Here is a 13445-nt window from a genome sequence, read left to right as displayed (position 1 = left end):
CCCAAGCACTTGGGCCATCCTCCACTGCACTCCCTGGCCACAGCATACTTCTACTTTTTAAAACAAAATCTCCATATTGTTTTCTTTTTTTAAAAAGATTTATTTATTTATTTGAAAGTCATAGTTACACAGAGAGAGAAGGAGAGGCGAGGGGTGAGAAGGGTTTTCCATCCATTGGTTCACTCCCCAGATGGCTGCAATGGTTGGAGCTGCACTGATCTGAATCCAGGAGCCAGGAGCTTCCTTCAGGTCTCCCAAATGGGTGCAGGGGCTCAAGGACTTGGGCCATCTTCTACTGCTTTCCCAGGCCATAGTAGAGAGCTGGATCGGAAGAGGAGCAGCCGGGACTAGAACTGCCCATATGTGATGCTGGTACTTCAGGCGGCAGCTTTTCCCACTATGCCACAGTGCCGGACCCTCCATATTGTTTCCTGTTTTGACTGTACTCACTTTACATGCCCACCAACAAAGTATAAAACTTCCCCTTTAGGGTGCTGGCATTGTGGCATAGCAGGTAAAGCCACCACCTGTAGTGCCAGCATCCATTATGAGTGTCAGTTTGAGTCCTGGCTTCTCCACTTCCAATCCAGCTCTCTGGTATGGCCTGGGAAAGCAGTAGAAGATGGCCCAAGTCCTTGGGCCCCTGCAGCAGCGTGGGAGACCTGGAAGAAGCTTCTGGCTCCTGGCTTCAGATAGGCGCAGATCCCGCCATTTTGGTCAATTGGGGAGTGGACCAGCGGATGGAAGATCTCTCTTTCTCTCTCTCTCTCTCTCTCTGCCTCTCCTCCTCTCTCTGTGTAAATCTGACTTTCAAGTAAATGAATAAATCTTAAAAAAAATTCCCCTTTCTCTATATCCTCATCAATATTTGTTACTTTTTGTCTTTTGATAATAGCTATTCAGTCTAGAGTTAGGTAAGATCTACTTGTCTTCATTTGCATTACTTTGATAGGTAATGATAGTGAACATATTTTCATATATTTTTGCCATTTTCACTTCTTCTTTTGAAAAGTGTCTATTCAGATGCTTTTTAAAAAAGATTTATATATTTATATGAAAGTGTTACAGAGAGAGAGGAGAGCCAGAAGGGAGAAGGAGGGAGGGAGGTAGAAAGGGAGGGAGGGAGAGAGAGAGAAAAAAAATATGCTTCCATCTGCTGGTGTACTCTTTAGATGGCTGCAATGACCAGAGATGAGCCAGGCCAAAGCCAGGAGCCAGGAGCTTCATCCATGTCTCTCACATGGGTGGCAGGGGCCCAAACACTTGAGCCATCTGCTGCTTTTCCCAGGCTTTTAGCAGGGAACTGGATTGTAAGAGGAGCAGCCAAGACTCAAACCAGCACCAATATGAAATGCTGGCATGGCTAGTGGTGGCTTTACCCACCATGCCCCCATTCAGAATCTTTGTTAAGATTTCTTTACTTGGTTATCTTTTTCTGTTCTTGAGGTTTGCTGTTGTTATTGTTGTTGTTATTTTTCCCTTTATATTCTGGATATTGATCCTTGGTTGGACATTTGCAAATATATTCCCCCTTTTCTCTATTGTCTCTTCACCCTGGTTTATTTATTTGAAAGGTAGAGAGACAGGACTAGCGAGATGTAGAGACAAACAGACTATGTCAAAAGACTGGTAAAGCCACCACCTGCAAATACACCACCAAATACAGGTTATATGCGATGCCAGCATCCCATATGGGAGCCAGATGGAGTCCCAGCTGCTCTGCTTCTGATCCAGCTCCCTGCTAATGCACCTGAGAAAGCAGTGGACAACCCAAGTGATTCTGCATTTAAAGTCTGTAGGCACTGAGGAATGCCATTGCTAGGGCTGTTGGTCTGCAATGATGTTGGTGATAGGGATCACAGTTTTCTAATTACTTTTCCTGGAAATGTAAAGTTCTCCCCTGGCCAGGCACCTGGAGCAGGAGCTGCAGTATGCTTTGTTCTTCCCTCTATGCTGCCTTTCTAAGTCTCCATGCTGCTTAGGGCTTCCATCACTTTTTTACTGAAGTTCTCTCTCAGTAAACTGCCCAGAAATTGGATCTTTCCTTTGTTGTTCTGGTTCTTCTCTTTGGCAGAGGTGGGTACAGGGCATCTCTATTAGCCATCTTGGTTCCTCTTCCAATTATTAACAGCTTTGTGGTTCACTGGTAAAAGTTGCATTACCTTTTCATTGCTCATATGTATCAATTCATTAAAATATTATAGAGTTCAGGCTCGTCAATATTAGAGTTTCCCACTAACATGAAATTTCTATTTATTTTACTTCCCTTTATTCCAGAAGTTTTTGTAGAAAGGGATAAATTTAGTCTTTTAATAACAGAATAGACCTTTATTAGCCTCTCCCTAAATAATGCTAATGCCAACAATTTTAGAATGCTTATGTATATGTTGGGCACATATGTCACTTCATTTAATTCTCATAAAATGCAATAAAATGATATTAGTATTAATATACCTTTGGATATTGTCACATAGACTATTTTGTGTTAATTTTTATATTATTTCCACTGTATACATCTTTTTAAATTCATTCTATAAACAGATAATCAGCCATTCCAATCATCTTCTCATTGCTCAGTCTTCATGTTGTTCAATGTCAGCATTCAACATATTTGATCATTTCGTCCTTCCTAATATCATTTCTTTACTTGGCTTTCAGGAAACCACACTATCTTATTTTTCTTCTGACTCATTCATTGCTTCACCTTTGTGTCCTTTCTAGTTCTTCCTCATCTCTTAAACATTTTATTTTTGTGTGCTCCAAAAGCAATCCTTGGACTTCTTCTCTTTCTACACTTGCTGATTTTTAATGACTTCATAATTTTAAATGCTGTATTTATACTAGCAATTCCTAATTTATGTACATCTCTGGTCTGGACCTCTACTCTGAAATCCAGAATCATATATTCAGCTGCTTATTTGAGTATCTACTAATATAAAAACTTAACCTCTCTGATCTTATCTCTTATCCTTTCCTCTTCTAGTTCATTCCAGATGTACTGACCTCCAGACACAAAAGCCAATCAGACTTCTCGAACCTTTTTACTAATTCTTACCTCTCCATACAACACTCTTCCACATGTCTCCCTGGCCCATTCCCTCACCTTTAAGTCATCTTTTTTCTTTAAGATTTATTTATTAATTTGAAAGGCAGAGTTACGGAGTGGCAGAGGCAGAGAGAGAAAGAGAGGTCTTCCACCCTCTGGTTCACACCCCAAATGGCCACAATGGCTGGATTTGGGCTGCTTCAGGTCTTCCATGTGAGTGCAGGGGCCCAAGAACTTGAGCCGTCTTCCACTGCTTTCCCAGGCTACAACAGAGAGCTGTATCTGAAGAGAAGCGGCTGGGACTTGAACTAGTGCGCATATAGGCAGCAACTTTACTCGCTATGCCACAGCACAGGCCCTTAAGTCTTCTAAAATAACTCTTAGTGAGACCTTTCATGCATTCTCTATTTAAATTGCTACAGCACCCTTTTCAGTATTCTTCATGCTTTTTCTCAGATTTATTTTTCTTCCTTGTACCTACCATCATTTTTTTAAAAACTAAAAGTTTTATTGTTTGAAAGGCAGATTGACAGAGAAAAAGAGAGAGAGAGAGAGAGATTCTATCCACTGACCACTCCCCAAATGCCCACAAGAACTGTAGTTGTGCCAGAACAAATAAAGGAGCCCAGAACTCCATCCCGTCTCCATTTGGGTGACAGGAGCCCAAGAACTTGAAGCATCATCTGCTGCCTTCCAGCTGCTGGATCAGAAGCAGAGGCAGAACTTGATTCCAGGCACTCTGGTGAGGATGTGGACGTCTCAAGTTGCAGCTTAACCTGTGACACCACAGTACTCACTCCAGTTAAAATATGCTATACATTTTTTCATTTCATTACTATTTCATTAGTATTTATAACTGTGGGAAGTACACAATAGGTATTACTAAATATTTATTGCATTAATATAAATCTGTTGACCTTCTACAACATACAAATTCCAGTTCAGTTGAGTAAATTACACCACAGATTATTCATAACTTAAACATATAGCACAAAGTTGTAAATTATTGAAGTAAAAATTAAAATTTTAATAAATTATATGTGGACTGAACAGATAATCTTTGAAATCCAGTTGAAACAAGGATAGGATAAGAACCTTATCAGGGTCTGTTTCATCCACATTGCCAAAGTATCCAATCAAGAAAAAAAATTCTATAGAAAAAATAACTTACAGTTCAATTTTTTCTGCTATGTATGCTATTCGCTAACTTGGAAGATACAAAAGTAATGTTATCATAGTCGCTTTAACATTTAGGACTATCCTTCCTTCTCCATGATCTTGAGAGAAAGTTTTTAAGATGTGAAATGATATAAAATTCTCAATCATATTTTGGAAAATTAGTATAGTCCTTTGTTAGTTCATATCATTTTTAGTACCTGTGTTTGTAACTTATACCTTATTTTACAGGTGATGGAAAAGTCAATCTTAAAAGTTTGATGGATGAAGTGAAAAATTTCTCAGGTGAGTAAAAAGTTACTGTAGCTCTGACATCTGTAAGTCTTAGACTGTTCTATTTTTAACTTACATGTTCTAACTTGCCAATCTCTGACTTATAAGAGTGTGGAGTTTTAACATTATAGGCATAAATATTTCATATTTAGAATCTTTAGGTGGATCATAAAACTGTCAAATGTCTATATTTTCACTTTCTAAAGGAAAAAAAGTTCATATCCGTGACCTTCAAAGTCTTCTGAAAAACATGGGGATTGAACTGACAGATACAGAATGCTTAGAGCTGAAAAAAACCCTGCCAACGGATGGTGAGTTGTAACACTGGGCTTTACATTGAGCCCGGTTTTATGGCTTTTTTGAGAATCTGTAAAACTTTCCATGAAATTTCCTCTAGAAGTTCTTCAAGTATATTAGAAAAGAAAGTTGAAAATGAATCTTGATGTGAATGGAAAGCGAGAGGGAGCGGGAGAGGGGAGGGTTGCGGGTGGGAGGGAAATTATGGGAGGGGGAAGCCATTGTAATCCATAAGCTGTACACTGTACATTGGAAATTTATATCATTAAATAAAAGTTTAAAAAAAAAGAAAAGAAAGTTTTGTATTATATTTAAACCATATTAACTGTTAATTCAATTTCCCCTTTTTTCTTTTCATTTATTTACTGGAGAGGCACACACATACACAGAGAGAGAGAGAGAGAGAGAGAGAGAGGAGAGGAGAGAGAAACAGAGAGAGGGAAGGGGAAAGTATGTGTATTTCTGTCCCCTGGTTTTCTCCCCAAATGGGTGCAATGGCCAGGGCTGGGCCTAGGCAAAGCTGTGAGACAGGAACACAATCCAGATCTCTCTTCTGGGTGTCAGGATCCCAATCACTTGGCAACATCATCCTGCCTCCCAAGGTCTGCATTAGAAAGAAGCTGGATTCAGGAGTAGAGCCATGTATCAAAGTAAGGTACTCCAGTACAGGATGAGAGCATCTTAGGCCAAGCACTCACCCCTACATTTAATTTTTAAATCATCAATACCTTTAGTCACAAATGAAGCAAATATTTTAACTTAATATTGTTCATACCTAATTATAAAGCCTATAATTAGGGAAAGGAAGGAAAATGAGAATGCCAGACTAGTGGAAGGAAAGGAAAAAACAGAGACAAAATGGAAAATCAAAGTATAGTGAGGTTGTTAAGAGCAAAGCACTTTCTTTCCATATACAGAGATTCAAACCCTGTTTCCAATACTTAGTGCTGTTGTCACGCTTAGTCCTGTGCGTCTCAGTTTCCTCATTTACAAAATTTGTGTAAAAATTAAATGACATAAATCATTTTGAAAAGCACATGGTAAATAGTGAAATGTCGATATAAAGGTTAGTTATTGTGCTATTATTGTAGTTTGATGATGAGGATGATTGGAGTGGTAGTGGTGATGGTGGTGATGGTGATGGTGGTGATGGTGGTGGTGGTGGTGGTGTTAATGATGATGCTTCAGAATAGTTGAAAATACACAGTTGGTTCAGATTATAAACTCATAGATATTTGTCACTTTAAAAAATTTGCACTGCAATTTGCCACATAAACTGACATTTTATAGAAAACTATGGAAAAATGTTTCTAGAATTATAAAATATAAAAGACTACCTTTGGGATGTCGATATAATTTTTATTCTGATGTGAATTTTCCTTTCTCCTAGCTGCTGGAGAGGTGTTTCAGAATAGGATCTTGGATGGTGTAAAGTCTCTCAAAGGTGACAGTTTAAATATGAAATTCCTGAGTCTCTGGAACATTATATTGTGAATATTGAAAACTGATTCATTTGTTGTGCCTCCTTCAATATTTGTATTTAACATATAATGTCCTCGGTTCTACTCTTAAGTTCTACTCGGATCTAAAGTTCTCAGAAACTTTACCAAGGGGAAAAATTACTTGAGAGTTATTTATTTTAGAAATTTTTAACAAGTAATCTGAATCTTAAATGACAAAAATATCCTCTACTGTCTCAGAAGACTATGAATTTAGTTGCTTTAGCTCCATTTAAAAAGTCGTTAAGAACTTTTTTACTATGTTCCATTATTATCAAGCTTAGGCTTAAATAAACAAGTTTTATTCATAACTTTTATGACTATTGACTTTTTAAATTATGAATACATCTTGTTTTTATCATTGTTTTCCATCACATTTCTTAGGTAATAAAGATCATTTAATAAAAGAAACAATGAATATACTTATATTTTTAATGTTTTAAAGTAATTTAATTTGTCTGATTTTATTTTACCCTCTTTTTAAAGGAGGGATGGTTAATATCAATGACCTGAACAAAGTTCTTGGAAATATGGGAATTAAACTCACAGAAAAAGAACTTGAAGATCTTACAAAAAACCTCCCAGTTAATGGTAAGCATAAAAGATATAATATATCCAAGCATCCCTGTGCTTCAAAAAGTTAAATTCATATATCTGTTAGGTATTCCTATTTATATATTCCCAGGGGTTATGAAGTTTAGCATAGCCAAAAAGGAATTCATTATATTTCAATTGGATTGATTTCTAACTTTATATTATCTGGGTCTCTGATATATTTAAAGCCTATCATAATAAATTTGAAAGTGTCATCTCTCACTTGGGGCCATCTCAAACTGGTGCCCATATAAGATGCCGACACTACACAGTGACTTCTGTTGCTGACTTAACAATTTGACACTCCTGTTCATGGCGTCAGTAATCTCCCTAGGCTCTAGTCATGAGTTGCCAGGGCTATGGAAGCCTTTAGAGTTCGCTGACTTTGATCTTATTCCGATAGGGTCATAGTCAAAGTGGAAGTTCTCTCCTCCCTTAGGAGAAAGGTACCTCCTTCTTTGATGGCCCCGTTCTTTCCACTGGGATCTCACTCACAGAGATCTTTCATTTAGGTCTTTTTTTTTCCATGGTATCTTGGCTTTCCATGCCTACAATACTCTCATGGGCTCTTCAGCCAGATCCGAATGCCTTAAGGGCTGATTCTGAGGCCAGAGTGTTGTTTAGGACATCTGCCATTCTATGAGTCTGCTGTGTATCCTGCTTCCCATGTTGGATCCTTCTCTCCCTTTTTGATTCTATCAGTTAGTATTAGCAGACACTTGTCTTGTTTGTGTGATCCCGTCGACTCTTAGACCTATAAGAGCCATCAATTGTGAGCTGAAATTGATCACTTGGACTAGTGAGATGGCATTGGTACATGCCACCTTGATGGGATTGTGTTGGAATCCTCTGGCACATTTCTAACTCCACCATTTGGGGCAAGTCCGATTGAGCATGTCCCAAATTGTACATCTCCTCCCTCTCTTTTTCCACTCTTAAATTTAACAGGAATCACTTTTCAGTTAAAATTTAAACACCTAAGAATAATTGTGTGTTAAAGCCTGTTAAGTGAAATGGACACTATAAAAAACAATGACCTGATCAGCTCTTGTCCTGACTCTAGATGTACAATGTAATACTTTATCCTTTTTAGTATTTGTTGTTGTTGTTGTTGTTCTAGTACTAGTGGTTGAACTATTTTTCTTTATAATTTCTTTTCAGAAAGTTCTTCCTTATTGGGTCATAAGCATTTTTTCTATTGTTTTTAGCATGTTAGCATATTTTTTTCAAATTAATTAATTTTATTTATTTGAAAGACAAATAGACAGAAAGATAGAGATCCCCATCTGCTGGTTCTTTGTCCAAATGTCCATAACAGCCATGGCTGGGTAAGGCCAAAACCAAGAGCTGGAACTCGATGTGTGTCTTTCACCTAAGTGGTAGGTACCCAACTACCACTGTTTCCCGGGATGTGCTTTAGCAGGAAGCTGGAAGTGGGAACCAAGCCAGGACTTGAAGCAAGGCACTTTGATATAGGATGTGGGCATCCCAAGGGATGTCTTATCCCCTGTACCAAAAACCTACCACAGCATATTTCTTTTTTAAAAAAGATTTATTTATGTATTTGAAAGTCAGAGTTTCACAGGGGGAGAAGGAGAGGCAGAGAGAGAGAGGTCTTCCATCTGCTGGTTCACTCCCCAATTGGCCACAACGGTCAGAGTTGTGCTGATCTGAAGCCAGGAGCCAGGAGTTTCTTCCAGGTCTCCCATGCAGGTGCAGGGGCCCAAGGACTTGGGACATATTCTACTGCTTTCCCAGGCCATACCAGAGAGATGGATCTGAAGTGGAACAGCCAGGACTTGAACCAATGCCCATAAGGGATGCTGGCACTGCAGGCAGTGGCTTTACTCACTATGCCACAGTGCCGGCCCCCAGCATATTTCTTTTTAATTGATATGGAATTAGTTTTGCTTTTAATGTGAGTTTGAAATCTAATTTTTCTCTATATAAATAGCAAATATTTCATTAGCCCTTTTCTTTTTATTTCCCAGAAACTTACTCTTTAAGATATACAAACTTTATGCATTTCATAAATACAAACTTATGAACATATGATAGTGTTTCCTCCTACTGTATCCATCCTCCCACCCTACTCCCACCCTTCTACCTTCTCCCTCTCATATTCCCATTCTTATTTTTTATTAATATCTATTTTCCATCAGCATCTCATATCAGAATGTGGAGCCACACTCAGGCAGATGCTTAACCTACTATGCCCCAGGGCCAGCCCATCCCCCCCCCCCCAGCTTTCAGAGACTTGGTTAGCCAATTCTTTTTAAAATAATTTATTCTTATGTATGTGTAAAAGTTATGGGGTAATTGGCTGAGAGTTGGGAGAGAAACAGAGATCTTCCATCTGCTGGATGGGGTTTGCGTGGCAGGGCAAATCCAGGAGGCAGGAGCCAGGAGCTTCATCTGCCCCATATCTGCCTGCTGGGTTCGGGGACCCAAGTAGCGGGTCAATCTTCCCGTGGCTTTCCAGATGAATTAGCAAGGAGTTGGATTGGAAATGGAGGAGGAGAGACTGGAAATAGACCTCATATTAGTGGATCACAGAGTCATAGCTGAGCTGAGCCCCCTTCAGATTTTTTTTTTAAAGATTGCACTGTCTTGGGGCTGATCCAGCTCTCTGCTATGGCCTGGGAAAGCAGTAGAAGATGGCCTAAGACCTTGGGCCCCTGCACCCACGTGGGAGACCTGGAGGAAGCTCCTGTCTCCTGGCTTCAGAACGGCATAGCTCTGGCCATTGCAGCCACCTGGGGAGTGAACCAGGGGATGCAAGACGCTGTCTCTCTCTGCCTCTGCCTCTCTGTAACTCTGTGTTTTAAATAAATAAATAAATCTTTTCTTTCTGTCTTTCTTTTAAAAAAAATCTATTTTCAATTAAGTTTATAACAGAGGATCAACTATACTAAGAGTTCAACAAACAGAATAAAAAAAAAGTTCCTTAACAGTTTTTTGATTTCTCTTTGATTTCTTTTATGACCCATTGTTCATTCAGGAGCGTGTTGTCAGTCTCTATATGTTTGCTTATGTTCTTGAGATTTTTTTTAAAAGTTTCATTTATTTATTTGAGAGGTAGAGTTACAGTGAGAGGGAGAGACAGAGAGAAAGGTCTTCCTTCTACTGGTTCACTCCCTAAATGGCCGCAATGGCTGGAGCCATGCCAATCCGAAGCCAGGAGCCAGGTGCTTCTTCCCAGTTTCCCACATGGGTGCAGAGGCCCAAGCACTTGGGCATCCTCTGCTGCTTTCCCAGGCCATAGCAAAGAGCTGGATTAGAAGAGGAGCAGCCAGGACTAGAACCGGTGCCCATATGGGATGCTGGCACCACAGGCGGAGGATTAACATACTGCACCACAGCAGTGGCCCTTTGAGATTCTTGAGTTGTTGGTCTCCAGCTTCATTCCATTGTGGTTAGGGATGAGGCATGGTATGATTTCAATTTTTTTAAATTTGCTGAGACTCACTTTATGGCCTGGCCTGTGTTCTACCCTAAGGAAAGTTCTATGCACTGGTGAGACACATGTGTATTCTACAACTGTAGGATGAAAAGTTTTGTAGATCTGTTAGATCCATTGGGTCCATAGTGTTGATTAACTCTGTTACTTCCCTACTGATTTTCTGTCCAATTGATCTGTCCATTGCTGAAAGTGGGGTATTGAAGTCCCATATAACTATTGTATTTAAGTCTATGTCTCCCTTTAGCCCCATTAACATTTCTTTTAAATAGTCAGGCACCCTATAATTAGATATGTATACATTTCTTATTGCTACCTTCCTGTTGAATTGATCCCTTAATCGTTGCATGGTGCTCTTCTTTGTCTATTTAACAATTTTTGTGTGAAAGTCTATTTTGTCTGATATTTGAGATGGCTACACCAGCTCATTATTGGTTTCTATTAGCATGGAATATCTTTTTCCATCCTTTCTCTTTTAGTCTGCATGTATCTTTGTTGGTGAGATGTGTTTTTTGTAGGCAGCAAATAGATGGGTTTTGTTTTTTAATCCATTCTGCTTATCTGTATCTTTTAACTGGAGAATTGAGGCCATTTATATTCAAGGTGACCATTGATAAATAATGACTTTGCCTTGCCATTTTTCCATAAATGTTCTTATTTTTTACGTGAATTTCCTTTGACTTTTACTAGGAGATTTTCTGCTTTCACCTTCTTTCAAAGTGATGACCATGTTTCTATGTTTCCATGTATAGCATATCCTTAAGCATCTTTTGTAAGGCTGGTTGAGTAGTGACACATTCTTTCAATTTTTGTTTGTTATATGTCTTTATTTCACCTTCACTCATAAGTTAGGGATTTGCAGGGTAAAATATTCTGTTGACAGTTTTTTTCCCTTAAGACTTGGAATATAGCTCACCATTCTTTCCTACCCTGTAGGGTTTCTGATAAGAAGTCTGCTGTGAGTCTAATTGGAGATCCTCTGAAAGTAATCTGGCATTTCTCTTGTGCACACCTTAGAATCTTTTCTTTATGTTTTACAATGTGTTGTGGTGAAGATCTTTTGTGGTCATGTCTATTAGGAGTTCTATGTGCTTCCTGTACTTGGATGTCCCTTTAGGACATGGATACAGTATTCATGCATGCTGCCACAAGAACCATACAAAGGATCTATACAGTTCTCTGTGTAAGCACAGATCCTTCATCACTTCTCAGCCTTTTGGCTAAGATCAAGTGTGGCGCACTTGATCCCGCAGCAATGACCCTCACCAGGGAATCAGGGAACCCCGAGTATGTGGAGCCACATGTGACTGCCCAAAGTCCTAGTCACATCCTGCCGCAGTGTTTTCACAGTCCCGACACACAAGCCTCCCACAGTCACGAGCACCCAGCCCCATCTCAATTCTCCCAGCCAGACTCAGGCATCTCCTCTCAGCTGGTTGCTGGGCACACGGACAAGAGCTGGCGCAGTAGTTACATATGTCCAAAATGGCTCCCACTCATTCTCGGCTAATTACAGGACACTGGTGCTGGGTCGTCAGGGAGAGAAAAACATGTCCCCCTTTTTTCTTCTAGGTTGGCAGGGATACTGTCCCCCACAGGGCTCTAAGTCAGATTCATGCCAGGCTCTTTCTGCAACTTTAACACTGGTGGCTTGGGTTGCTGCGGTCTGGTCTCACCTCACTCTCCAAAGCTGGTGCTGAGGCTCTCAGCTGCTGGAGTCCTGAGTTGTGTGTGTGCATACCCTCCACATAGATCCACAGGATCCCTCTAATTTGCATGGAGTTTCCTCTGCCATTTTCTCTCTCTTTCCTGAGATTGTACTCTCTCCACACTTTTTAAACTATCTTCCCTTAGACTAAAGCAATAAGCTGCCTCCCTATTATGCCATCTTGGTGCCTCTCCTCATTAGCCCTTTTACCAACTGATTTGTAGTGTCAACTTTATCACATAGACTAGAGTCTGTTTCTAAGATTTCTATGCTATTTCACTGGTTTATTACTCTGTCTGTATGTCAATATACTACATTGCCTTAATTATATGGCTTTGGGGCTGGTGTTGTGGTATAGTAGGTTAAGCCTCCACCTGCAACACAGGCATCCCGTATCAGTGCCAGCTTGTGTTCTAGCTGCTCTACTTCTGATCCAGCATCCCTGCTGATGGCCTGGGAAAGCAGTGGAAGATGGCCCAGGTGCTTGGGCCCCTGCATCAGAACGAAGACCAGAAAGAAGCTTCTAGCTCCTGGCTTCAGATCAGCCCAGCTCTGGTGGCTGCAGCCATCTGTGGAGTGAACCAGTGGATGGAAGACACCTCTCTGTGTCTCTTCCTCTCTATATCTGTAACTCTGCCTCTCAAATAAATAAAATAAATCTTTTAAAAAATTGCTTTATTCTAGTAAATCTTTAAAATCAGTATGCCAAATTAGAAATTATCTTTGCTATTTTACAATCTTTAACCTTCTCTAAGTTTTAAAATAATATTTTTAAGATTCATGATTGATAACACTTGTATTTTAATTGAAATTGTATTAAAATTACTATTCTGGTTTTGAAAACTGATGATTTACCTATGTTGATCTCATTTCCTGCAATCATGCAAAAGTCTTTCCAATTCTAGTAGTTTATTGGTACTTAGAACTCTTATGAAATTTCTGTATAAAGAATAATATCGTTTGCATAATGATTATATATTGTAGTATTTTAATTTTTAAACCAGTTATCTGTTGTTCTTATTCTTTTTTATTGGTTGGAAACTGCTGACCATATTAGTGGAGGGTTAAGCTTGTGATTATAAATTAAAAGTACATCATTGTAAAAATTTCTCGGTGAATGAGATCCCAGCAGAAAGAACAGGCCATCAAAGAAGGAGGCACCTTTCTCTGAAGGGATGGGCTGTCCTTTCTGCTGGGATCTCACAACTAAAACCAACACCCATACGGGATGCCAGCGCCACAGGCAGAGGATTAACCCCTGCACCACAGGGCCAGCCACTCTACTTTCATTTCTAATTTTAATATTTTATGTCTTTTCTTTGTTATTAATCAAACTAGCTATAGATCTGACAATTTTATTGATCTTTTCAAAGAAACAACTTTCAATACCCT

This window comes from Lepus europaeus, chromosome 18, assembly GCF_033115175.1.
Source record: "Lepus europaeus isolate LE1 chromosome 18, mLepTim1.pri, whole genome shotgun sequence".
NCBI classification, from domain to species: domain Eukaryota; kingdom Metazoa; phylum Chordata; class Mammalia; order Lagomorpha; family Leporidae; genus Lepus; species Lepus europaeus.
Note: the sequence above shows the minus strand (reverse complement) of the source record.